At 41.5% G+C, this 27,738-nt stretch overlaps 1 protein-coding gene and 1 pseudogene across 1 annotated transcript in view; one reads left to right on the top strand and one right to left on the bottom strand.

Moving 5' to 3' along the window:
* Positions 1–1,174: 1,174 nt before the first annotated feature.
* Positions 1,175–11,123, bottom strand: LOC150066335 (cytoplasmic dynein 1 light intermediate chain 1 pseudogene; annotated as a pseudogene).
* A 13,480-nt stretch (positions 11,124–24,603) lies between these two features.
* The window catches only part of LOC150066334 (serine/threonine-protein kinase 38-like), a 56,082-nt gene continuing 52,947 nt past the window's right edge, over positions 24,604–27,738 (top strand). The window contains 1 exon segment of the mRNA XM_090320027.1: positions 24,604–24,646. The gene's annotated coding sequence lies outside the window, so the exon portion shown is untranslated.

The raw sequence follows: 27,738 nt of genomic DNA, 5'->3' as shown, positions 1-27,738 counted from the left end.
ACCACTAAGCAAAACTCCCAGCTCCACAAGTACATTTTTAAACACACATTTTCAGAAGAAAATGTAATGAGATTATCATTTCTTGAAAGGCAGTAAAAATGTATGTATATATATGGGCTGGGAATTTGGCCTAGTGGCTAAAGTGCTTGCCTAGCATGCATGAAGACCCGGGTTCAGTTCCTCGGTACCACATACATAGAAAAAAGCCAGAAGTGGTGCTGAGGCTCAAGTGGCAGAGCTCTAGCCTTGAGAAAGTCCAAGGACAGTGCTCAGGCCCTGAGCTCAAGCCCAGGACTGGCAAAAAAAAAAAGTATGTATATATGTATGCAATGTATAAATACATATGTATGTATTATGTATATATATATATATGTGGCACCTTATTATATTTGTTTTTCAAAGGCAGATGCCCCATTGTAAAAAAAAAATAGGGATTTCTAGTCTGTAGAGGTTAGGGAATTTGTCTTACAGTTAGGGAAAAAAATCACATAATTTCATCATTTTTCTTTTTTTTGCAGAGAACAAATACTTTATTAACTGATTACAGTTGAAAGTCACAAACAAAAAAGGAGTATATTAAGGCAGAGCCATATATATAGATATATATATGTATAGACAAATCCAAAGACTGTTATCTCTTTACATTTTTATAACCTCTGCATTTTTCTTTTACACATTTAGGCAGTGTGCTTTCTTTCCTTCGAAGTTAAAGAAATGTCTTGGCTAATAAATCTAAATCATATTTTGATGATTTCTGATTAGAGACAATGACTAGTTTGCCACACACTATCTGATAAGTTTCCTCAGTATTTCCCGATGTACATTTATGTTGGTGTGCAAAATCTGACAATTGATCACTTTTTCTTTTTCAGCAAAAGACACAATTATTTTTTAAAAATGATTTTAATAGTCTTAACTAAAACAAGTTTGGACTTCCAAGTCAGTCAAATGCCCAAACTATGTATTTTCTGCCCTTCCCAAGCCCCTGTGTATGGTTTATATAACCTTTAGAATATGATCACATGGTTCTATTTTAGGTCTATAAATTCGGACATTTTCAAAATCCCAAATTATTTCCTTATGCAAAATGGCAATGCAAATAATAATTCCACATAATGCAGAATAAGATTTCTTTGTATAGCTCCTTTTTACAAAAATGAGTAGCCACAAAAAAAAAGAGAGACATAAACTTAATTGTCTGTAAAGCACTCCAGCTCCCTAATTCCACCTTTAAAGAAAAGGCAGAGGCAAGTTTACATTATCCCAGAAAACTGAGTACATGGCTTTATTTGGTATCTTCAAGAAGCTTCTCCTTCTGTAGGAGATGTGGGTGATGTGGGAGAAACTGGAACTGGTTTCCGTGTAATTCTGTCTAGTTCCGCGTGAACGTCTGATAAGACAGGCTTCTGGCCTGACTTTTTGGCAGATGGTGGAAGAGCGCTGCTTCCACCTCCAGCCCCAGGACTTCCACCACCAACACCAGGGCCCCCAGGAGAGCCAGTCTTTTTACTCAGCAGACTGTTGAAGAAGTTCGCCAGAACACCCTCACTGGTAGCTCCAGCTTTCATATTTGGATCAATTTTTTTTGAGCCAGCAGGGATAGGTGACACACTGGCAACATTGGATGACACAGATCTGTTTGGTGTCCGAGGGGAGCCTCCAGGGACTCTTGGTGATGCATCCACAGGCCTTCCAGCTGTAGTTGGTGGCTGCTTTGCTAAAAGAGACTGTAACTTCATAAGAAACACTTGGTCATCTTCTGCCATAATTTCTTTCTCATGTACAAACTTTTGGACAGGTGGTTTAGTTATAATGTCTTCAAAATTATCTTCTACTTTCAGTGTTTGAAAATTCTCATGTAATATTCCTATTTTCTTATCATTATCCCACCCTGCTGGAATAAATACTGCATCCTTTTCCACAACAACAGCAGGAATCTTATAGGGAAATCCATAGAGTTTTTGAACAATGTATTTATACACTAAGTCTATATTTTTGTTTTCTTTTACTGAAGTGTAAATAAGTGCTGCGCCATATTGTACACAAAACTTCCGGATGTGTGACTGGATAAAATCAAAATGTTCATCTCTGTAGTCATGTTCTTTCTCCAATATACTAATGGCATCACACTTGGTGCAAACGACTAGCACCGGAATGCCCAGGTTATGTGTAAGTGTGTCCGCACCCAGAGGTAAAACGATGCTGTCATCTCTGTCTTCCTGTGCTGCAGTGTTTCTTCTCTGAGGAGAAGCTGGAAAGTCTTCTCCTGGTTCTGCGTATTCCTGAAAGTCTCTAATCAACTTTTGTTCCATTTCTTTCATCTCTTCAGGAGGAATGTTCAACTTATCAACGTGCTCTCTCACAACACGTGCCCATTTCTGTAAAGAATCCAAAGCAGTCCACGGCGTTGACACATCGACGACCAGCATAACCAGAGTGTCCTTTAGAGAAATGGCATCCAGTGGACATGTAAGGAGCCCTTTGTGATACAGGTCTCCATCTAAGATCCACACATGACATCTTGTTTGATCGTCCCCACCTTCATCGTGCACATGTCAGTACAAATATTCCAGTCCTCCTCCTTTCCTGTATTCTTCTAGTCCCTGAATTTTTCTTATTAAGCTTGGTTTTCCAGCTCCATCTTCACCCAGCAGAAGCACGTTCTTTCCCCCCGGGAGCTTGGAGCCCGAGCGCGTGCAGACCTCGCTGAGGATGCAGGACCAAAGGTTCTGCCCGTCCTCGTCGTCGCCCGCTGCGGCACCGCCACTGCCCGACGCCAGCGCGTGGGTCAGGGGGCCGCTAGAGTAAGCCGAACCTGGTCCCAGTGGAGAGGAACCGAACGAGCCTACCGCCCCACAGCTGCCATCTCGGTGGGAATCACACCACCCCCAGCCGGACTGAATGAGCAGGGCTGAGGCGCCAAGGCGGGAACCCGGATATGGTCGTTCAGCTCACGGAGTCTTCATCATTTGTCTTTTAAGTAAAAACCTTTTCCTGAGAATTAAATTGTAGGAACAATCTGTTCTGAGTTCGGCTAAAATAAGCCTCATAAATATTCAGTTCTGCATGTACATCTACGTGTTTGGTGTTTAGTTTTGTAAGTACATTTCTGTTCAGAAAAAGGAAATATTTGTGGTCAAGAAGAACTCTCTGGTTTTGCTGCTTTGACAAAGATTCTGGATACTGAATAGAGCATATCAAAGAATCATGAAATAAGGCTTGCAATTTCATAAAATCGAGGGAGAGAACTGTCAGGGAACTGGAAAAATATTGCCTTAATATTGTTAGAATCACAGTCATGAAAGGAACCTGGGTGTTTTATTTAACTTTCTGTTAATCTCACATGGAAATCATCTTCCACAAAAAAATCCTGCTGTTTGTTCAATTCCCAAGTCAAAAAAGAATTTTTGACATCCCCAAGAATTGATCAGGACAGAGCACATGTTTGAAGGACATTTGGCTTTACTATGAAAGTATTTCTTCTATGTTTTATATACATTGCTGTCCCTAAAAGGGTTCAAGGCTTCTACACCATGGCCTCTGTAATAATAAATAAAAAGTAACCTCTGGTTACTACTATTTTACCCAAATTCTCTCCGCTAAGATCTAGGTTTGTTCACTTTTGCCTTTCTCACATAAGCCACGGTAGCCATTTTATCCAATCTCCAATTACTCTATGAACTCTGGAAGATTTTTTTTTTTTGGTGGGTCATGGGGCTTGAAATTCTGGGCCTGGGCGCTGATCCTGAGCTCTTCAGTTCAAGGCTGGAGCTCTATCACTTCAGTCACCGCTCCACTTCCAGTTTTCTGGTGGTTAATTGGAGATAAGAGTCTCACTTTATTACCTGGGCTGGCTACTTTTTGCCCTGCTACTCTGGCAGGTTTTTTAATCCATTTTTTAGTACCAACAAGCATTTATTCATTGGATTTTCCCAGGGAAAGATAAAAAAATAAGGGTTAACATGCATTAAAAATAATTAGAACACTGAAAAGAAAGTAAGTGCTGTGATATAGCAAAATCCATCATGAAATAAAGCGCTCTGGGGCCAGGGTTACTTACTTAAAGCTGAAGGGCTCTAGTCTTCAGAAAAGAGAAATAAATAGGGAGGTAAACCAGCAAACAGACACACAGTTCCCCAAACTCTCTCCCCGTAAATTCAGAATTTCATCTGGGTGCCTGTGACTCACACCTGTAATCCTTGCTGCTCAGGAGGCTGAGATCTGAGGATTGCAGTTAGAAGCCACCTTGGGTAGGAAAGTCCATGAGACTTAACTCAAATTAATCACCAAAAAAACAAAAGAAGCTTGGGGATAGTGCCCAGGTCCTGAGTTTAAGCCCTAGGACCAGCAAATACATACATACATACATACATACATACATACATACATACATACATACATACATACGTATGTATGTATGTATGTATAATTATTTCCCTTAAAATGTTCATTCCTAGTAGTAAAAATGAAATTATTTTCATCTGACTCCTATCAAACATTCTTGTTGTTACACTTGTACACAAGTTCCTGAATAATTTGAATATTCCCTTTCCTGGTCCACTGACCCCAATTTCTACATGGAAGAATCTCTGGTTAATTTTCTTTACCTTAGGATTAAAGCATAAGTATATTTGATCATCCAAACACATCAGTTAAGATCAGTGAGAAGTGCATCAAGAAAATGGGCTTAGCAGGCTGAGAGCAAGGGGTGGAAGGGTTTAGCTTAGTTTCTTCAGGGTTTTTGCTTAAGTCATATCAAAGTTCAAAAGATACTCCAAAGAATTAAGTGTGTGTGGACATGAGTGTGCAGGTTTTCATTGGAGGGAGATGGTGGGATGGAACTCATTATTAGGACAGATGATCTAGTCCAAAATGAGAACTAGGAAAAGGAGAGCTGAAAAAAAATAGTGGTTCAAAATGATCACTTTAGGGTACCCCAAACTTTGATGCAGAACTTCTGTCCCAGATGTTTTTTCTAGGTGGCTCACTCCTTTTTTTTTTTGGTGGCTTACACCTGTAATCCTAGCTACTCAGGAGGCTGAGATCTGAGGATCACAGTTCAAAGCCAGAAGACATGTTTGTGAGGCATTTTTTTTAAATCTCCAATTAACCACCAAAAAGCCTAAAGTGGAGCTATGGCTCAAATGGTAGAGAGCCAACCTTGTGCAAAACAAAACAAAACACTATGCTTTTTCTGCCAGTTTTTTACCTTTACAATTAAACAGGGCTCCCAAATGTCAGCAAGGTAAGTATTATTAAAATCATCATCTTCATCATTGTTCTCATCATTTTTCCAGCTGCAGTGGCTCAAGCCTATAATCTTAGCTGTTTGGGAGAAGGAGAACACTGATATTCATGGTTCAAAGCCAGCCTGGGCATACAGGTGAGTCTCCATGCACACCAATAGCTGGATGTGATGGCACAGGCCTGTCACCCCAAGTTCTCAGGGTGACATGGTTATGCAGTGGCGTGCACAGGAAAGTATACATAGGAATATTACAGTTCAGGTCAGATTAGGTATAAGCTGAGACATAACCACAAAATGAACCAACTAACTCTAAAACTAACTCTAGCTGCTTGAGTGGCTATGCTTGTATTTAGTGTACATAGCAAGTAGGAACCATCATTTTTTTCTTGTACTATCTATAGTAATTCAATAATTCTATCTGTATGTCTGTGTGTGCTTGCCAGTCTTTGAGCTCAGGGCTTAGGCTCTGTCCCTGAGCTTCTTTGACTCAAGGCCAGTGCACTAGCACTTGAGCTGCAGCTCTGCTTGTGGCTTTTTGGGTTCTTAGTTAGAGAGAAGAATCTCACAGACTTTCTTGCTGAGGCTAGCTTTGAACCATGATCGTCATTAGCCTCCTGAGTAGCTGGGATTACAGGTGCAAGACACCTGCACCAGGCACAAATGGTAGAGTATTAGATTTGAGCAAAAACTGCTCAGATATGGGAGTTCAAGGCCAGGCCTTGAGTTAATACAAACCTAAGACCTGCAGCAACAATGACAACAACAGCAGCTGCAGTACAACAACACATAGTCAGGTATAAATTCTAAACATGTAATAAGCAGAAAAAGAAAACAGAAAGATGATTTAAAAAACAAAAAAATGGCAAAGAGTCCAGCCTGGTGGCTCAAACCTATAACCCTAGGGTTAGGGAAGAAGAGAAAGAGAAAAAGGAAGAGAAGGAAGAGGAGGAAGAGGATGAAAAGAAGAGAAGAACTTTTCACATAGACAGCATATATACTAAATTGGAATGCTATAGAGAGGCCCAGGACAGCATCATATATGAATTTGGCAGGCATTCCACACTTTTGTTTATAATTCTGAGAGGATTCTGAAGTAGGAAAAGAAGATATTAGGGGCTGAAGAATACAAAAATATATTGCATCTTTGAAAGAAGGTAACAAAACAACTCACTGTGTAACCGTAACCCTTCTATACATTACCACAATAAAAATTTCTTTAAAAACTCATTCAAACTTACTGAATAACTGCAGTGAGGAAATTCAGAGGTAATGGAACAATCTCATCAAAATATTTCCATTGCACCAGATCAAGCTGCCATTCCAGTTCCCTTTGAAAGTACTTACTAATGATTATACTTAAAGCATTTTAGAATAAGCAAAGGAAGCTGAGAGTTTGGCCTAGAGGTAGAGTGCTTGCCTACAATGCATGAAGACCGGGGTTTGATTCCTCAGTACCACATACATAGAAAAAAGCCAGAAGTGGAAGAGCTCTATCCTTGAGAAAGTCCAAGGACAGTGCTCAGGCCCTGAGCTCAAGCCCAGGATTGGCAAAGAAAAAAAGAATAAGCATGGGGAACCAATTAATTTTAATCTGTGTTTTGATTGTGAGTGTGTGTGTGTATGTGTGTAGTACTTGTAGGGCTTGAACTCAGAGCCTGGCATTTTCTTTAAGTTGTTTTGCTCATAGCTGGCCCTCTGTCCCTTAGCCACAACTCAGTTTGACTGTTTAAATTTTTTTAAATAAATATTGAATTTACTGAGTTTTCAGTATTTTCCAAGGCTACCTTTCTTTTGGGGGTGATGGGGAGGGCAGTCCTAGAGTTGAACTCTGGGTCTAGGAGCTGTTTCCGAGCTTCTTTTACTCAAGCCAGCATCCTACCACTTAAGCCACAGTACCATTTCCAGTTTTCTGGTGGTCTCACAGATTTTTCAGGCTGGCTTCGAACTGCATTACTCAGATCTCTGCCTCTTGAGAAGATAGGGTTACAGGTGGGACCACTAGCGCTCAGTCCATGGCTCCTTTGTTAATGCCCAGTTGTCACCTGGGCACATGGAAGCCAACACCCATTCACAACACAATGTGCCTCATTACAAATTTTTCATTGCAACTTATTTCAATTAAAGACAGAAAATAACTCAAATGGGGGGAAGAAGCCCCAGGACTGGCCAGAATAAAAAGAAAACAGAAAAAAAGAAAGAAAAGAAAAGCAAAAAGAACAAAGAAATAATGATCATTGGATGATCTGGGATGAGGAGATTTTTAGATTAATGCACTACTTTGCTGAGAATTTAAGATGGAGTCAATCTAAGTTTATCCAATAGATATAAATTTGGGGGCTCATAGGAAAGACCTGGGGCTCCAGAAAACACAACAACACTCTCCCTGACGAAGATGTCTTTGGAAATTACAGGTGTGTTTTATTACTTGCCATACAATACTCTGCGGGTGTGATTAGGAATACTCTGCGTGACTTGGGGTGGGGGGAGGGTGTGACGTCATCACGGGGTCCTCAAGAAGGAAAAGCCTCTTCTCTCAACTATGGAAAGAGGGCAATGTGACTGTACAAACATGGCCAGGGAGATGGAACACGGATGGTGTGTGTGTACGACGCCAATCTTGGGGTTTGAACTCTGGGACTGGGCGCTTTCCCTGAGCTTTTTTGCTCCAGTGCTCCACCATTTGAGCCACAGCTCAACTTCTTGTTTTATTGGTATTTAATTGGAGATATGAGTCTCATGATGAGCTTTCTTACCCTAGCTAGCTTTGAACCGTGATCCTTAGAATATAACCTCCTGAACAGCTAGGATTACAGATATATAACATGGATAGTTCTGAAGAGAGGAACAGAGAGGCGGATGGAGACAAGGAACAGAAGCAGACTCCAGAGGCTACAAAAATACGAGGAGATACATTCTCTCCCCAAAGCTCCAGACATCAGGAACACGTCACCTGTTTCCGACACTTCCATTCTGCCTCTGCAGGACAGAGTCCCATGCACATTTCTGGGCCCAAATCATGGTATCAGAGCCAAGATGAAAGTGTCAGGAATGGGCTTCGGGTTTGTGATTTCTGACAAAGAGAACAAAGGAGTCCAATTAGAGAATCCACTTGCCAGAACTGAGCCCAAACAAACATATTTGTTGTGTTTTAAGTTAAAATACGAAAATGTCCACATGTTTATATGGTATCACATCTTATTTTACTGATTTCAATGAACCGACAGCAATGTCTCTCAAGCACAATGCGCAAAACGAATGATAAGTGGGTGTGCAGGTATTTCTATCCCATGCTTGTTTATATTGCTTCAGGGGTGGTGTCATAAGATCATATTAAAATTCTATCTTGGGGCCAGGAGTGTGGTCTAGTGGTACGGTGCTTGCCTAGAATGCACAAAGCCCTGGGTTCAATTCCTTGATATTACATACACAGAAAAAAAACCTAAAGTGGTGCAATGGCTCAAGTGGCAGAGCACTAGCCTTGAGAAAACTCAAGGACAATGCCCAGGCCCTGAGTTCATGCCCCAGGCCGGGCAAAAAAGAGAAGGGGAACGGAAAAAAAATCTATCTTTGGGACTTTTAAAAAAAATGGGACTTTCTCTGGGTAGCATGGGAGATTGGCAGTAGGAGAAACATCTCCCTCGTTGAGTTAGTTCTGGGCTCCATGATCATAATGTAGGCTGGTTTAAGGAAAAAAATGGGAACTTGTCTCAAACATAACTAGAACATGGCTCAAGTTATAGAGCATCTGCCTAGCAGGCTCAAAGTAATATGTTCAAGCCCCAATACTGTCAAAAAATTTTTTAAATGAATAAACAAATAAGACTACATGTTACCTCAAAGAGACTTGAGGTGTTGAATGGAACGGGAAACTGCAGGATCTATCAGATTAATTGATGCTTCAAACTAGTTTGGGTAAGAGGGGCAGGGCTACCCAGGTGCTTTCTAGGTTTGAGTTAGCACAGGTCTTGCTGCTTCTAGAGGCCCCCCTATTTACAGATGATATGATGATATATTCAGAAACCATCCAGAAAGGAAGTCTTCCTTTCCTCATGTATATGAGCGAGCTTTTTAGTGGTAGATCTTGATTATTAAAACAAAGCAGCTATTGTTGTAGGGTCTGAAAGAGAAGGGAAAAATGAAGAGACATGTCCACCCCAGGCCTCCTAGAAAACACAAATCACAAACACAAGACTTTGGAATGAAAGAGGGCATTTATGGAGAAGACAATGGTGGTGGCAATGCTGCTAATAGATATTACAGGTCTGAAGAATGAAATAATTGAATTCTCAACTGCAGAGCCTAACCTTTTAAATCAATTTGGAAAAATCAATACTAAAACCCCCCAAACAAACCAAAGAGGGGTGAAGAAAAGAAGAATTCTGAAAGGAGACAGGCTACTCGCAATATCAGTATTTGGGAGACAGAGACAAAAGGACAGAGTTTGATACTAACCAGAGAAAAGGTAGTGAAATGCTGTGTCAAAAATAAAATACAGGGTAGGCACTGGTGACTCGTTCCTGTAAACCTTGCTATTCAGGTGACTGAGTGCTGAGAATTGGGAAGTCAGTCTGGACAGGAAAATCTGTGAAACTGTGAGCTCCAACTAACCAGAAAAAAGGCAGAATTGGCGCTGTGGCTCAGGTGGTAGAGTGCTAGTCTGCAGCAAAAGAGTTCAGGGACAGCATGCAGACCCCAAGTTCAAGACTCAGGCCTGGCATCAAACAAGCAAAGCATCAAAATAAAAGGGTTGAGCTTTGAGATTCAAGTGTTAGAACACTTGGTTAGCATACAGAATGTCTGGGTTTTATTCCAAGTACTGCCAACAAACAAACAAACCAGACACAAAATACAAAACACCCACTAGAAAACATCCTCATCCTCTGTTGACAATAGTACATCAGTGGTAATGAGACTCCTCTCTTCATATCTGCCATTGCAAGGTCTTCAGAACCAGTGTTCTAATTTACCTTAAAGGGACATTGATCAAGATTCACTATTCTCATAAACTGACATGTTGACATAAAGTTTCTCTGTACAACTACTTAAAGATAATGTTTAGTAAAAGATTAAAAAGATAGGCCGCATTATCTCTCCATAAATGTCTTTGTCCCTCGTTTTTATTTAAGTGAGAGAATACTTACATATTTGAGATAAAAAAAACTTTTCAAGCCCTTATTTTATACCATGGGGCCATAGGATGTAATGTGCATATTTGTTAGGGGATACAGTATATTTGCAGACATTAATAATTGGGAAAAGTGTCATTTTTTCTTTTCAATTTTAATAAAATCCATTGAAAGCTTTTGATCTCTCTGGAATACTTCAACTGTATTGAAGTAACTTGTTATTCTGTGTTCAACTGTCATGGTTCTTACTGACAAACAATGATTGGCAGTCATTTGATGCCTTCATGTCATTTCTTATTGGATGCAGATGGGGACAGCAAGATGTTTGCAAGTGACAATGAAATCAAATGCCTTGAGCAATGGAATTTGTAGGTTTTTCAAAGGGACAAAAGAAAACCCCACAAAGACGTTTAAAAAATAACTATTAATCCATTCTTACTAATTTCTAAGACTAGAGTTATCCACTTCAATACTAGTCACACCCATTTCCAAATCTCTGAATTGATTACTTAGGAAGTAAACAGAGCAATGTCACAGTTCATTTCCAAAGAAGAAGCCAACCAGGCAACCTCAGCAAGAACTGCCATTCCTGAGTACCAGCCAGTGAATGCCAGCGTCAGGTCGGTACCATGCTACGACAGAGACTTCACTTAACACAGACCTTAAGGACCCAGGACACACTCACACAGGCTGTGGATAACTGGAAGCTCTCTGGACATCAGCTCACAATTCATGACACTATCAACCATCCCTGCTGGCTTGGGAATACACAACAACACTGTCAATTAGAGATACAAGTTCAAGCATGAGAATATGCAGCCTAAAGTGAAGACTATCAACTTGAGAATCAGAGCAACTTGAATTTTGATCCCAGGTCCTATTCATTATGGGAACATAGCAAGCTTATCTCCCTCTGGCAGGGTCACGGTTTTTTGTTTCCTGTGAAAGATTCATAATATGTACTCGAACTTGGAGTTTTATGAGTCAGCTGGATGGTTTTTCAAGAAAATGGGACTCAAGCGTATTATGCAATATATCTCCATCTCTTCATGTCATCTCCACAATAACTGTAATCTGAAAATTGTGTTCTTCACAATATAAATGGCACAAGATTCCCCGCATTCTAAAATGTTTAATAGTTAGTATCATTTCAATGCTAAATATGATAAGTGCTTATCTGATTAGAATGCTAAATGTAGACTTCATCTTGAATAACTTCGATTTCATTATAAAAATATAGATCTATCATTATTAAAAAGTTTGAGATTGGTGTATGGGGGTTATTTTTATAAGGAGTGTGTGTGTGTGTATGTGTGTGTGTGTGTGTGTGTGTGTGTGTCCCAAGCTGGACCTGGGACTTGAACTCTGGGCTCTGTCCCAGAGCTCTTCAGCTCAAGGCTACCATCCTACCCCTTGAGCCACAACACCACTTCTGGTTTTCTAGAGGTTAATTCTTTAGTGCCTGAGCTGGCTTTGAACCTTGATCTTCAGATCTCAGCCACCTGAGTAGCTAGGAAGGTAAGCATGAACCACCACCCCTTCTCTCCCCTCCCCCTCCACACTCCTCCTCTCTCCTCTCTCCTTCCTTCATTCATTTTCTGCCAGTAATGGGGATTGAACTCATGGCCTTGGGCTCTCACTTGGCCTTTTTGCTCAAGGCTGGTGCTCTACTGCTTGAACCATGCCTCCAATTCTTTTGTGGGGGTATTTGGGAACAACAATCTCCTGCATACATTGATTCCAAACTTAGGTGCTAGCCTCCTGAATGCCTGAATGCCATTTTTTCTGGAGAAAAAATGAATATCTACCTTTTCTTTAGTTATGCTACATTTATCACTACAACAAATTCTGGACAGATGTGGGTGTTTTTTGCCCTTAAATACTTTAACTCACCAAGACTGTGCTTTGTTCATGAATATGTCCAGGTATTAGAGTTTTGTGTTTGTTTTTTTTTGATAGTGCAATGTATGATGTGATTACAATTTTAGAATCTAAAGAATAATTTATTTTCTAAATTTCATGTATATGGGTAGCTGCTGTAGTAATCTCTTCATTCCTATTAACTTCCTTCTGGAAAAGTAAGCCTTTTCTAGACACAGATTGCAGAGATGCAACAGTAAATGGATGTAACTTCAGAGGCTTATTCCTGTCTTAACCTAGCTGCTGTTCCTCAAAGATCCCATTTCATCAAAAGATTTAAAATGTACCTCTATCTCTGAACAGAATTAAATCTGAGTAAGGAGAACTCAGTATCTAATTCATTTGAACTTTATTTTGCAAGGCCAAGGAAATTGGACTTCTGACTTCAGTTTCTTTCCATTTTTAATATCTGTGGACCTTAGCTGACAACATTTATTTTATTTTTGAACCTTAAGTTACTCCTGAGAACTTCATGATGGGAATAGTTTATTTGCAAATTTGAGGCTCTTTGTAGAGAAGTAGTATTAGAATTATTTTAGAGCGATTCAATATTGTCATTTGATTTTATTGCAAAACCTGAAGTAGATAATTTTGAAGAATATGGCCGGGAATAATTGGAGGGGAGTTTTTCCCTACTGTGTAAGAATTGGAGGCTGACCCAGGTTAAAAAAAAGTTAGCAAGATTCTATTTCAAAAATAAATTGAGGGCTGGGCACATGGCCTAATGGTAGGGTGCTTGCCTAGCATGCACAAAGACCCATGTTTGCTTCTTTCATCCCACAAACATAGAAAAAGCTAGAAGTGGTGCTGTGTCTCAAGTGGTAGACCTTGAGACTTCAGAAAACCCAAGGACAGTGCTCAAGCCCTGAGTTCAAGCCCCAGGACTGGCAAAAAATAAATGGAGACATTATGGTTCCTGACTGTGACATGAGCAAAGCTTAGGGAAGTGGTAGGAAGATCACAGTGTACAGTTAGCACCAAGCACAAAGTGGAAGACCCTATTGGAAACATGAACTAAAACAAAACTGACTTGGAAGTGGGGCTCAAGTGAAATAAGCATGAGAAACAAAGTTAAAATCCTACTACATAAAAGAAAGAAAAAGAAAAAGGGGAGGAAGAAAGGATGGAAAGAAGGAAGATAAGAAGGAAGGAAGAATAAAAAAGTGACTCTATGTCAGGTGCTGATGGTTCATGCCTATAAACCAGCTAATCAGGAGGCTGAGATCTGAGGATCATGGTTCAAAGCCAGCCTGGCACGAAAGTCCCTGAGATTTATATCTCCAATTAACCACCAGAAAATTGAAGTGGTGCTGTGGCTCAAGTGGTAGAGTACTAGATTTGAGCTAAAAAGCAAAGGGCAGTGCCCAGGTCCAGAGTCCAAGCCCTACAACTCACAAAAAAACAAAAAACAAAACAAACAACCCCCCCCCCAAAAAAAACCAGTGAATCTAAGTCTCCCAGAGACTCTCCTTTATTCTTGCTCTTGATCCTATAGGATCTTCTTCATGTTGCCTTCATGTTTTGTTTTTGTTTTGTCTGTCGTGGGATGTGAACTCTGAGCCTGAGTACTGTTGCTAAACTCCTTCTACTCAAGGCTAGCATTCTACCACTTGAGCCACAGTATCACTTCTGGTTTTTCGGTGATAAACTGGAGATAAGAGTCTCATAGACTTTTCTGCTTGTGCTGGCTCTCAATCAAGATCCTCAAATCTCAGCCTCCTGAGTAGCTAGGATTACAGGGATAAGCCACCAATGCCCAGCTTTGCTGCCATAATCTAAAAAATCAGTTTTGGGCCAGTAATGTGGCCTAGTGGTAGAGTGCTTATCTAGCATGCATGAAGCTCTGGCTTCAATTCTTCAGTTCCACATACACAGGAAAAGCCAGAAATGGTGCTGTGGCTCAAGTGGAAGAGCACGAGCCTTGAGAAATCTCGGGGACAGTGCTCAGGCCCTGAGTTTATGCCACAGGACTGGCAAAAAAAATACTTTGTTTTTTCTTGGTAATTAGGACAAATTTTAATGCTTTATTTAATTTTTTTGTTTATAGGGTAATGAGGACTCAAACCTAGAGCCTTAAGCATACTAGGGAAGAAATCTTATTCCCAGTCCCATTCTTGAAACTATCACTCAACTCTTCTGAAAAGGCAAAGAAACTGTCCCTCTTAGTCATGAAATTGTATAGGCAGATTAAACATACTCAATAGCACTGCTAATCAAATAAATACAATTTGAAATCAAGAATTAATTATGAATCAAGATTCAAAAATTATGGAAGCAGAGCTGTGACTCAAGTGGTAGAGTGCTAGACTTGTGCAAAAGAAGCTCGGGGATGTGCCCAGACCCTGAGTTCAAACCCTAGAACCAGCACATACACACAGAAAGTCAATGGCTTTTGGAAAATTGAAGGCAAATGGATTATCTGTGAAAGTCAGATATTAGTTTTATTTCCTCTTACAGAGGGATGTCACTATAGGTTGCTAGGCTGCTTCTGCATGTAAAACTTTGAAATTGCCAGGTGCTAGTGGCTCATACCTTTAAGATTAACTACTCAGGAGGCTGAGATCTGAGGATCACAGTTCAAAGCCAGCTTGGGCAGGAAAGTCCATGAGACTCTTATCTCTAATTAACCACCAGAAAACTGGAAGTGGTGCTGTGGATTTAGTGCTAGAGCACTCACCTTGAGTTGAATAGCTGAGGGCCAGTGCCCAGGTCCAGAGTTCAAGCCCCACAACTGACACTCACACACTCACACACACACAAACACACATACACACACACACACACACACACACACAAAAGATATTGATTTGGAGAGAAGACCATTGAAGAATAGTCCAAAAGCTTTTTTTTTTCAGATCTTTTTTTTTCCAGCATGCACAGAAGAGAGGTGTGGATTCTCAATTGTGAACTAAAAAAAAATCTTGAAAACAAAACAAAACAAAACCCTGCATTGTGGAAATTAATGTGCACAGACAGACCACATCTTTAACAAAGATTTAGAGAATCTTAATTTATGCAGAGAATGTTACATAAAATCTCTATGATGTGTAGATTTTCTAAATTTTTGAATAATGTCTGCTCTGTATGATTTTTGTCCTCATGGAGTTCACATTGAGATAGTAGTGAAGACTGTAAATAATAAACACATCAGTGACAGAGGCAGCCAAAACTAGTAAGGGACCCCTGTGGGTCCCCGGCACCCTGGTCCTCCTTGACAGTCGCTGGTGGCTTGGGGCTGCGCCATGCGCCCCGCGCCTCCAGCTGGCGTCTTCAAGGACAGAGCTGGGCTTGGCTTCCTCGGGTGTGAGGGCCGCCCCGGACCCTCCCCGGAAAATGGGGGCGCCCCGTTGCCGAGCTCACCAGGCTTGGACACTGCTCACCACCGGGACCTCTCATGGTAACCCAGCCGTCCTGGAGGTGGAGGTTCAAAGCCAGCCCAGGCAGGGAATCTGGAAGACGCTTCCCGTCGGTTAACACCGCAAAGCTAGAGCTGCGGCCGGCGAGGTGGAGCACTAGGTGTGGGGACAGCGCGGAGGCCCCGAGTTCAAGCCCCAGTACCGACGCAAGCACGCATGCACACACAGACCACACGCCTACTGAACGAAACTCAGCAGTCCTCATCCCAGAAAGGCTGCTCCCCACTCCCCAGCTGGAACGCAGGGCTTTCAGCGTGGCTGTCGTCCCACTCGTCCTGTCATCCTTCCATCCTCCCACCACTTTTGGTCAGCTTTGGTCTCTAGAAAAACAGGTTTGATGTTTTATACGTGTAAAGGAAACGTTAGATCCATCGTGCAGGGGACAGTTCACCTTTAAAACGTTGCCGGGTCCACAGCAAAAGAGCCAACAACTTTCAAAACACGGGCTTTTGTGTTTGCCTATGCAACTTTTTGTTTTGTGGGCTAGTGGGGTTGGAAGGTGGGGGCATATCCAAAGTTGCGATGGGACCCTCCTTGCTAGGTGAAAGACAGAAGGAAGACTTGTATTTCAGAACCTGAAATAGTTTCTGTGCCAGTATCTGGCTTGAACTCCGAGCCTCACACTTTTGCTTAGTTGTTTTGCTCAAGACGGTCTCTGTACTACTTGAGCCACACCTTTACTTCCTCCTTTCAGTTTTGTAATTAGACATGAGTCTCAGGACTTTTCTGCCCAGGTTGGCTTTGATCTGGGATTGTCTGATCTCAGCCTTCTGAGTAGTTTAGGATTACAGGTGTGAGCATCATTTCCCTACTTGGGTAAGTTTTCATAGAAGCAGCTGACTTGGAAATGACCTGAGAATTAGCCTCATTCCTGCTAAAATCTGGGGAAAACTATTTCAGCCATGCTTATGACTTCAGGCTGGGAACTGATGAATTGAGACCCTGTTTTTGGTATGATGTTTAAAATGGATAGGGCTTCTTCCCTCCACTGTAAGTGGAGGTCTGTTTTTGTTTTGTTTTGTTTTTTTTAATCTCTGCTTTCCTTCAGTCTTTCTTTGCTTTCTTAATAGATGCTTGGAAGTACACTCTCTACTGTGTATACATATTGTATAAGGAACTGGAAACCTCTTTGAATTTGACTGGCCTTTTTCTCTCTGCCTCAGGATATATAAAACAAGTTGTTTGTAGATACTCCCCTGTGGCTCACAGGCATTTTATGTGAATTAGCCACTCTTCTATTTGGAGGGCTTCTGGCATGCTAGGCAAGCATTCTATCACTAGACCATGTTCACAGTCCATGCTTGCTATTTTCTAACATTTCCCCTATCATTTCCTCCATAGAATAGTTCTGTCTAGGGGCCAGGAGTTTGGCCTAGTGCTTACCTAGCATGCACGAAGACCCAGGTTTGATTCCTCAGTACCATATACACAGAAAAAGCTGGAAGTGGTGCTGTGGCTCAGGTGCTAGGAGTGCTAGCCTTGAGGAAAGCACAAGGAAAGTGCTCACCAAATTCATGCCCCAGGACTGGCAAAACAAAAAACTTTCTATATCGAAAACCTCTTGGGTTACCTACCTCCATCTTAGATTATCTCTGCACAGATCTCAGAGAAAAACTTAGGAGAATTTAGGACATTTAGTGATCTGACCATTCACATTGGTATGTAAGTTCAAACATGCCTCAACCTTTGTCAGTTGTCTGTGGTTTATGATAGCATCAATATTATGCTTTTCGTGCGTGCATGCGTGTGTGTGTCTGTGTCTGTGTGTGTGCTGGTCCTGGGGGCTTGAACGGAGGGGCTTGGGTACTATCCTTTTTTGTACAACACTAGTGCTCTACCACGTTGAGCCACAGCACTACTTCTAGTTTCCAGTGGTGAATTGGAGATAATAATCTCTCAGACTTTATGGGCCTGATTGGCTTTTGACCCACCATCTCAGATCTCAGCCGCATAGTGTCTGAGGATTACAGACAGGAGCCACTGGCACTCTGCCTAGACATGAGCATTTTTATTTAGGTTATCATTTACCCACTGACTTGCTCTTATTACAGAAATGTACTACAAAATGTTCTTTCTGACTTCTCTGTATTTGTACCTGTGTTTTGCAGGGGCTGGATGCTTAGTTTTAGGACTAGAGAGTTGCTCACTGTTGTGTTTTTACAGATCCATTTCATTTAGATACTTTTTTTTTGTTTTGTTTTGTTTTTTTGGTTTTTTTTTCCAGTCCCGGGGCTTGAACTCAGGGTCTGAGCTCTGTCTTTGGGCTTTCCTCAAGGCTAGCACTCTACCAATTGAGCCACAGCACCACTTCCAGCTTTTTTCTATGTATCTTGATACCGAGGAATCGAACCTAGGTCTTTGTGCATGCTAGGCAAACACTAGACCAAACTCCTGGCCCTAGATAATATCTTTTAAATCTTGTTGAGGTTGTCTCAGTATGTTGTTTATTATGTAGCTAGACAGATACTTTCTATTAGTGTGGCTGGAGTGAGACAATTTTAATACTACATTGGTTACATCCATCCCATTGATAACACTCTTACTTGGCTTTTAGCTCAAGGTTGGCACTCGGCTCTACCTCTTGAGCCACACTTGTGGTTTCTTGGTGGTTCATTGGAGATAAGCATCTCATGGACGTTCCTGATCTGGCTGGCTTTGAACAGCAATCCTCACATCTTAGCCTCACGAGTAGCTGGAATTACTAGTGGTGTTAGCTATTGATGCCTGGGTAACTATGTGTGTGCGTGCACACACACATGCATATGTACAGGCCGGTACTGGGGCTTGTACTCAGGCTTGGGACTGACCCTTAGTTGTTTTCATCAAGGCTTGTGCTGTACTTCTTGAGCCACATCTCAATTACTTCCCTGCTGACATTTAAAATGTTGGTTAATACTAAAGGTATCAAACCGTCAGAGCTTTAGTAAGCCTAAGAGACAACTAAGATTTAACTGTCCTTTCATTTAGTAAAATGCAATTGTATAAGAGATATAATCTGTGAGTGCAAGTAACTGAAGCAAAATCAATAAATGAGTACTGGAGTACGGTGAGGGTAGATTGCATCTGGATGGGCAGATTAGGAAAGCTTCCTTTATGAGTTGAAATACTTTTAAAGTGAATTTAAGCCTGTATTCCTGTCTACTCGGGAGGCTGATGTGTGAATTGCTAGAAAGAGTTTTACCTCCAGTTAACTAGCAAAAATCCAGATACGGAAATGAAGCTTAAGTAGTAGAGTACCAGCTTTGAGTGAAAGAGCTAAGCAAAACTACTGGTTGCGGGGCTGGGAGTTTAGCCTAGCTGTAGAGTGCTTTGCCTAGCATGCACGAAGACCCGGGTTCAATTCCTCAGTTCCACATACATAGAAAAAAGCCGTAAGTGGTGGTGAGGCTCAAGCAGAGCTCTAGCCTTGAGAAAATCCAAGGACAGTGCTCAGGCGCTGAGCTCAAGGCCCAGGACTGGCAGGAAAAAAACAAAAAAAAAAAAACTACTGGTTGCTAGAGTCTCCCACCTGTAATTCCAGCTATTTAGGTGGCTGATAGCTGAGGATGGAAGTTCCAAGCCAGTCTGGGCAGGAAAGTCTATTATAAGGTTCTTTACCTCCAATTAATCAACAAAGGAAAACAAAACTGAGGTAGAGCTTAGGCGCAAGTGGTAGAATACTAGTCTTGAGCAAAAAGGCTTAGGGATAATGGTCCAGATCCTGAGTTCAAGCCTCAGTACTGACACAAAGAAAAAGAAAAGATAAAGAAATACCACTTAATAGGGGCCTAGTGGGCAGAGGAATTGGAATAAGTTGGGTGTATCTTTTTTTGTTTTATTTTTGTGGGTCATGGAGCTTGAACTGGGCCTGGGTGCTGTCCCTGAGCTCCTCAACTCAAGGCTACTGTCCTACCCTTAGGCCTGGGCATTGTCCCTGAGTTCTAGGCTATAGCCCTACCATTGAGCCAAGCCCCACTTTCCCTTTTCTAGAGGTTAATTGGAGATAAGCGTCTCAGGTCCTCTGGGGCCTAGGCTGGCTTTGTACCTTGATCCTCAGATCTCAGCCTCCTGAGTAGCTAGGATTATAGACGTGAGCCACCTTGCCTGACTGGGTGTGTCTTTTTGGCACCTGAAATGTTATTTCTGTCTTGGCCCTGTTAGGTACTTTGTTGTTATTGTTATTTTTATCTTTCTCTTTCTCTGGATCATCAACTACTGAGATTGGTATGTTTAATTAGAATTATTATTTCAGGAAGTAACAGTGGTAGTAATGTATCTGGAAAGCATTCAAGAAAAGCAAGAGGAGAAATGGGAAGACCAAGGAAGAAGCTAAATCATTTAATACATAATAAAGTTCTCACCTGGGTAAGATAGCAAAGGACATAATGCATGGGGAGGTGGGTGTAGATGTGTTTGCTGAGAACTAGGGCAGTTCCTTCACCCCATGAATTACTGGTGTGTGCACCTGGTCATGTGGAATTAGGACCTGGTTCTCCCTCAGAAGATGGGTTGACAATTGCCTGCAGAGGGACTCACATAGGGGCCCGAAGTTTGGCCTAGTGGTTCAGTGCTTGCCTAGCATGCACAAAGGCCTGGGTTCAATTCTTTGGTACCACATACATAGGAAAGCCAGAAGTAGTGCTGTGGCTCATGTGTTAGAGTGCTAATCTTGGGGAAAGCCCAAGGACAGTGCTCAGGCTCTGAGGTTAAGCCCCAGGACTTGGGGGGAAAAAGACTCACCATAGTTAAAGGAAAAATTCCAACTAGGCACCACTATTACAGTGATGGAGCAGTGAGAGGAATATGTGAGGAGAAGCAGCAGCTATTGGGTAAGAGACAGCTTTTCCATTAGATGATTGTGTTTCAGTTTAGACTGGGGGAGTAAGTAAGGGTGTTTTGTTTTGTTTTGTTTTTTAGATCAGTAAGCTACAGGAAAACATGATCATGTAACAATAGAAGAGACCAAAGAAGACTGGGTCTAAGAAAAAAACCTTGATAAGAGAGGATATTTTTCATTTGCAAATGTGTTTTGAGTTGGTAAGTTCCAGAAAGTCTTAGTCTCCTTAAATGATTGGTTCTTGATTTCCCTTGATTGTGTCCACATTTGATTTATATTTAACACCTTTGTTAGATTTGAATGGTCACTGCTTTTTAATTGTTCACATCTGATTTGCTTTCTACTTTGTTAAGATTAATTCCATGCTTCTTGTGCGGTTTGGGGGCTATGAAAGCCCTGTGTTCCTTGTATTCAGGGTGGAAGGGCTTTGTGGCAGGAGTCTCTTTGCTGCCTGTTGGTGCTCTAATAAAGATTCCAAAGTCATCCTTTAAAGTAGTGGCTCCATGTTCTCATGACTGGATCAGTAAGAGAGCCACATGCACCTACATTGCTTTTTATTTTCCAGTACTGGGGACTGAACTCAGGGCCTGGGTACTGTCCTTAGGCTTTCTCAAGGCTAAAGCTCTACCACTTGAGACACGACACCATTTCTGGCTTTTTCTGTGTATGTGGTACCAAGGAATCGAAACCAGGTCTTCATGCATGCTAGGCAAGCACTCTTACCACTAGGTCAAACTCCCTGCCCTGCATTACTTTCTTGTTGAGATGTAAGGCTGGATAGGAGAAATAAACCTTTTTATTTGCTGTAGGTTTTTTTCTTTGCTTTGGCTTTTTTTTTGATTCTTCTTCCTTCCTCTGCTACTCTTTCTTTCTTTCTTTTGGTTTCTTCCCTCTCTCCCTCCCTTCTTTCTTTTTTGTGCTGGTCCTGGGGTTAAACTCAAGGCCTGGGGGTGTGTTTGCTGTGCTGCTTTGCTCAAGGCTAGTGCTCTACATTTGAGCCACAACTCTATATCCAGCTTGTGTGTGTGTGTGTGTGAGAGTGAGAGAGAGAGAGAGAGTGAGAGAGAGAGAGAGAGAGAGAGAGAGAGAGAGAGAGAGAGAGAGAGTGTGTGTGTGTGTGTGTGTGTGTGTGTGTGTGTGTGTGTGGTTTATGTGTCTCAGACTTTTCTGCATGAGCTGGCTTCAAACCACAATCCTCAGATCTTAGCTTCCAAGTAGTCAGGATTACAGGTGTGAGCCACAGGCACCCAGTTAAATGCCTGTCTGTCTGTGTGTGTTTGTGCATCTGTGCTAGCCTGGCACCTGAACTCAGGGCCTGGAGCTTTGTCCTTGAGCTTCTTTGGCTCAAGGCTAGCACCCTGCCACAAGCCACAACACTACATCTGGCTTTTTCTGTGTAGTTTATTGGAGAACTTTGCTGTCTAGGCTGGCCAATACTCAATCCTCAGATCTCAGCCTCTTGACTATCTAGGGTTACAACTGTGAGCAGCTAGTGTGGTAAATGCCTTTACTTTAATGAATGCCCAGAGATACTACGCTGGTTGTATAAAGAGAAGGCTACATAAAAGCGTAGATAGTTTTACCACTTAGGAGACTGAGATCTGAGGATCCTGGTTCAAAGCCACCCAGCAGAAGAGTTGGAGAGACTCTTCAATTAACTGCAAAGTACCAGAAGTGGAGCTGTGACTCAAAATGATAGATTGCTAGCTTGGAGCAAAAATGCGAGTGAGAGTGTGAGACCCACAGTTGAAGCCACAATAGGGGCACACAAACACAAAAGTTAATGGTAAACTCCAGTTGGAATTATGCCAATAATATTTGTAGGCCAGGGGTTGGCAGCTGCTGTGTTAGCTTTATTACCATTACTGGTAATAATAAAAGTTTATGGGCTATGGGCACTTGCCATATGAAAGTGAAAGGTTAGAACAGGAGAAGGAAGCTTGGAGATGGGAAAGACTTAGAGTGAGTACAGAAATATTGTGTGGCTAAAAGAAGTCAAGTACTTCTGAGACCTGTTCCAGGTGCTACATGTCGAGACCAGTGCCATGTTAAGATTGAGCTGAATTGCCAACATCTTATTTTAAAAGTCATTGTGTACACAAGGCATGAGTGACTCACACCTGTAATCCTAGTGTGCGTATGTGTGAGTGTGAAACTTCATGTGGTAAGATACCTTTTTTAGCCATCTAAAGATGGCTTCCAAATTTATATCTTTATGTCTTGCTCAGACTTGTCTCCTGAACCAAGACTTATTTGCTATAGAGTCTCAGCTATCATTGTCTCCTAAATATCACTGACTTAGTGTATTCATGACTTGACTGCCCAGAGCTGAACTTACTCCCTCCCTTTCCAAAACATCTTCCTCTTGCTCCTTATTCTCCCATCTGCCTCTTCTTCTGTTCTCCTCCTTCCTCCTCCCCCTCTTCATTTTCCTCATGTTTTGGCTGGCTTTTAACTCACAATCCTTTTACCCAAGCCCCTGGAAGTATTAGTTTACTTGGTGGTCTATACAAATCTAGAATTTACCCGTAACTCCAGCTTTTATCACTGATGTGTTAATCATAGATTTAATCTTAGGTTTGATTATATAGCTCGCCTACTTAAAACTTCCAGGATTCCTCATACTCTCCCAAAACTTCCCATAATTCCTGTACCTTCCCATAGATTCACTTTTGTTTTGTGTCTATATTGGGGCTTGAACATAGGTCTGGGCACTGTCCCTTAGCTTTTTTTTTGTTCAAGGGTGCTGTTCTACTATCTGAGCCATAGAGCCCTTTCTGGCTTTTTTGTTTGTTTATTTAGAGGTAAGACTCCCATTGACTTTTCTGATCAGGCTGGCTTTAAATCCTCAGATCTCAGCCTCCTGAGTAGCTAGGATTATAGGTAGGAACCACCACCTCCTTCTACTCAGTTTTGATTGGATTTGTATAACTCTCAGCCACATATTTTCTTTTTTGGCAACTTAAGGTTGCTTGCTAATTTTTTTTTGGGGGGGGGGGGTCATGGGCTTGAACTCTGGCCTTGGTGTTGTCCCTGAGCTCTTCAGCTAGAGCCACAGCCCCACTTCCCATTTTCTAGTGATTAATTGGAGACAAGAGCCTCATGGTTGTGTATTGCTCAGGCTGGCTTTGAACTGTGATCCTCAGATCTCACTCTCTTGAGGTAGCTAAGATTACAGGTATGAACTACCACACCTGGCTTGTTTGCTAATTTCTGCCACTATATTTCATTCATGTTGGTATTAATCTAGAGAGTGACTTTAATTTTCAAATTTTAGGGCACTTTCTCTTTCTGTGACTACAAGGACTTGAGTTCATCTCTGCCGGGGCCAACCGGCAGCAAACCAGGGCTCGCAGATTGGGGTTCCTGAAATAGGGGGCAAGGACTAGGAAGAAATAGAAGAGAGACAGACACACAGGGTCCGGGATGTCCGCAGTCCAGGTAAAGACTGCTGCGTTTATTTTTCACTCCAGCTTCTTCCCTCCTTCAGACCCAGGGAACTTCCAGGTGTTACATTCATATGGTAATTCTCAGGTCATTTAAACAGAATAAGGCCAGAAAACAATAAGACAATAAAGCCATTGTCTGATGCAAATCAAGGTACAGTTTGATTCCACTCTGGCTCCCAACACATCTCCAACTTTAATCTGACTAATATAGTGCAAAGTATAACTCCTTTCATGCTAAGGGCATGGCACAGAGTCACTTTATGATACATCACTTTTTTCATTGTGTAACTTTATCTTTCAACCTACTTATCTTTGCAGCTGAGCTAAACTGCCTTACCTTGTGTCAGACACACTACTTCCTGGAAAGCCCTTTTTCATAGTTGTCTAGTTTCTGTGCTTTTTTTTTTTTTTTGTACAGGACCTGGGGTTTGAACTGGGGGGGGGGGGGCGGGGGGGGGCTAGGCACAGTCCCTGAACTTTTCTACTCAAGTCTATTGTTCTGTCACTTGAACCACAGCTCCAGCTTCACTTCTGGATTTTTTGATCATTCACTGGAGATAAAAGTCAAACAGACTTTCTTGCCTGGAGATAAGAGTTTAGAACCATAATCTTCAGATCTTAGCCTTTGGAACAGCTAGAATTACAAGTACAAGCAACCACTGGACGGCTAAGTACTGTTCTTTTGTTTCTTGTCGTCTATTTTATACAGCTTATTTTTCAAATTGGTCTTACGCATCTATTTAATCTGTGGTATGTGTCTGTCCAATCCTTCCTCTCTATCAATTCTGTCAGGTATCTAATCTACCTGCCATTTATCTAAAATCTATCAATCACATATCTACCAAAAACAATTTTATCAATCTAATCTATCTTATCTATCTTCCCATCTAATCTATTTTGTATGTCTTTTTTTGTGGTCTGTCTTTTATATCTTGTATGGATCTGTTATCTACTTTATCCATCATCATCTGTCTATCCATTTAGTCTGACCTATCTATCTGATCTATCTATCCATTTACCTACCTACCTACCTACCAACTTACCATTCTACCATTTTCCTATGGAGTCCAGGCCATCCTCTTTCCCTTTCACCTCTTGAGTAGTGGGGTCACAGGCCACCACAATGACTGGCATCCCTCTTTAAAGGAAGCTTCCCTTGAATTCTTACTTCCTGGCAGTAGGTACATATCCTTGACTTAACTATAGTATCTTCTGTGTCTTTCAGGATTTTTGTTGAAATTCCTAAAACACAAGCCAGCTCTGGCAGACAAATCAGCAAAGAAAACTGGAAATTGATATGTGGCCCAAGTGGTAGAATATCAGCCTTGGGTAAAAAAACTAAGGGGGGGTGGTGGCAGAGACTGGAGTATGGCCTTACAGTAGAGTGCTTGTCTAGTATGCACAAAGCCCTGGGTTTGATTTATCAGTACCACATAAACAGAAAAAGCCGAAAGTTGTACTGTGGCTTAAGTGGTATAGTACTAGCTTTGAGAAAACTCAAGGACAGCACCCAGGTCCTGACTTCAAGCCCCAGGACTGGCAAAAACAAAAACAGCAACAACAAAAAACCTAAGGGGAAACACCAAGGCCTTAAATTCAATCCCCCCAGTACTGGCACAAAAAGCCAGAATGAACGAAAACCCCATATAACTTGGTTTGCCTGTTAGAGGCTCAGGCAAGATTAGCTTTTCTTCTCTCTGAACATCTTGTAATTTGTGGTCTATAACTGTGTATTATAATCCCATTTCAAACCTGGTTAACAAATTTCCAAATTCCATAGTAAATTGTTCACAAGTTTCCTACTACTTCCCATTTAGATAACTAATATCCTCCCAGTAGTCACATTTCTATACAAATGTTATTATTTGAGGCCTTAGAGAAGAGTTATCAAAACATATACTAGATGTATTAATTTCAGCCGTGGGAAAAATCTCCTGGCTACCCCAATAGCCGAAAGCCCCAGTAGCTGCTTTCTGCTGTGGCTCTATCCCAGCTCCCTCTCGCCTTCCACGCAAATCTATGATGACTACAAGGGTCATGTTTCAATATTTGTAAAATACCAGCTTCTCTTTGATCATCAATATTTTGGGCACAAGTTTATAGTATATATTTGTGGTAACACCCTTCCATTTTGTTGTATGCATCCTATCATTTAATCAGCTATCCTCATTATTGTCATTTTCTTTCCACAGTAGGCTTACTTGCTTTCACGGGTCAGCGGTGGTGGAATTTTTTCAACCTTTCTTCCAAGCTAGTATTTGATCAATAAACTCAAGTTACATATTGATAAGCAAAAAGGCCTCCATCTACCATTTTAACTATCACTTGGAACAGGTTAATTTACTAAGTCTCCCAAACTTTTTCTTGCCTGTAAAATACTATTCCAGTCAGATTTCAAAGGACCTAGGGACACACATTGTTGCTAATAACTTTCTTTTCCCTCCCTTCCTTCCTCCCTCCTTCCTTTCCTTTCTTCCTTCCTTCCTTCCCTCTTTTTTTTCTTTGACAGAAGGGATTGAAACAAATCATTTACAAAGTAAAGTAATGCTTGCTACATAAAGGTATTAATCTTAAATTGATAGGAAAGGGATGATGATGGTATGTTAGGCAGTAGTATCTGTTCCCACTGTTGTTTTAAAAGCCTTGCAGATATTAACAGTAACATGATATCCACTGCCTGCCTGCTTTTCTTTCTTTCTTTTTCTTTCTTTCTTTCTTTCTTTCTTTCTTTCTTTCCTTCCTTCCTTCCTTCCTTCCTTCCTTCCTTCCTTCCTTCTTTTCCTTTGTTTCTTTGTCTCTTTCCTTCCTTCTTTCTTTCTCCTTCCTTCGCTTCCTCCCTTCCCTCCCTCCCTCCCTCCCTCTTTCTTTCTCTCCCTCTTTCTTTCTCTCTCCCTCTCCCTCTTTCTCTCTCTCTTCTCTCTTTCTCTCTCTCTTTCTTTCTTTCTTTCTTTCTTTCTTTCTTTCTTTCTTTCTTTCTTTCTTTCTTTCCTGTTTTACTCAAGGATAGCACTCTACCACTTTTAGCCACAGCTCTACTTCTGGTTTTCTGGTGGTTAATTGGAGATAAGAATCTCTTGGACTTTCCTGCCCCACAACTGGCTTTCAACCTCAGTCCTCTTATCTCAGCCTCCTGAGTAGCTAGGATTACAGGTGGGACCCACCAGTACCTGGCTCTATTGCATGTATTTGACTCACAGAAGCAACCAATGAATGTTTTTTTTTTTTCTATTAGCAGAAGCAATTTTTTTTTTGCATGTATGTGCTTCCTTCCTTCCCTACACCTTCCCCTTTTCTCTCTCTTCCCTTCTATTCCCAGGGAGTGGAGGTGGGGGGAAAAACACAAATACCCCGGTTCAAGTTACTGTCATTTTATTTCACATATTATAACTTCAGTGATATAACCCATTTCTCCACATATATTGATATTATTATTATTACTATTATTATTACATCATGGAGCTTGAATTCTGGGACTGGCTGCTATCCTGGAGCTCTTCATCTCAATGCTAGCGCTCTACCACTTGAGCCACAGTGCTGCTTCCAGTTTTCTGCTGATTAATTAGAGATAAGAGTCCCAGACTTTCTTACCTAGGGTGGCATCGAACCTTGATCCTCAGAGCTCAGCCTCCTGGATTAGATTGGATTAGCTAGGATTACAGGTGTGAGCCATTGTCCCTGGCTTTGCCCACCGTTTTGCATGAAATTCTAAGTATTAGATAGATAGGACCGAGGAGAGCCACTGAGTATATTAGGATGGTGACTC

This window comes from Megascapheus bottae, chromosome 2 (genome assembly GCF_031878675.1).
Source record: "Megascapheus bottae isolate mThoBot1 chromosome 2, mThoBot2.hap1, whole genome shotgun sequence".
Taxonomy (NCBI): Eukaryota; Metazoa; Chordata; class Mammalia; order Rodentia; family Geomyidae; genus Megascapheus; species Megascapheus bottae.
Note: the sequence above shows the minus strand (reverse complement) of the source record. Positions and strands in the feature narration are given on the sequence as shown.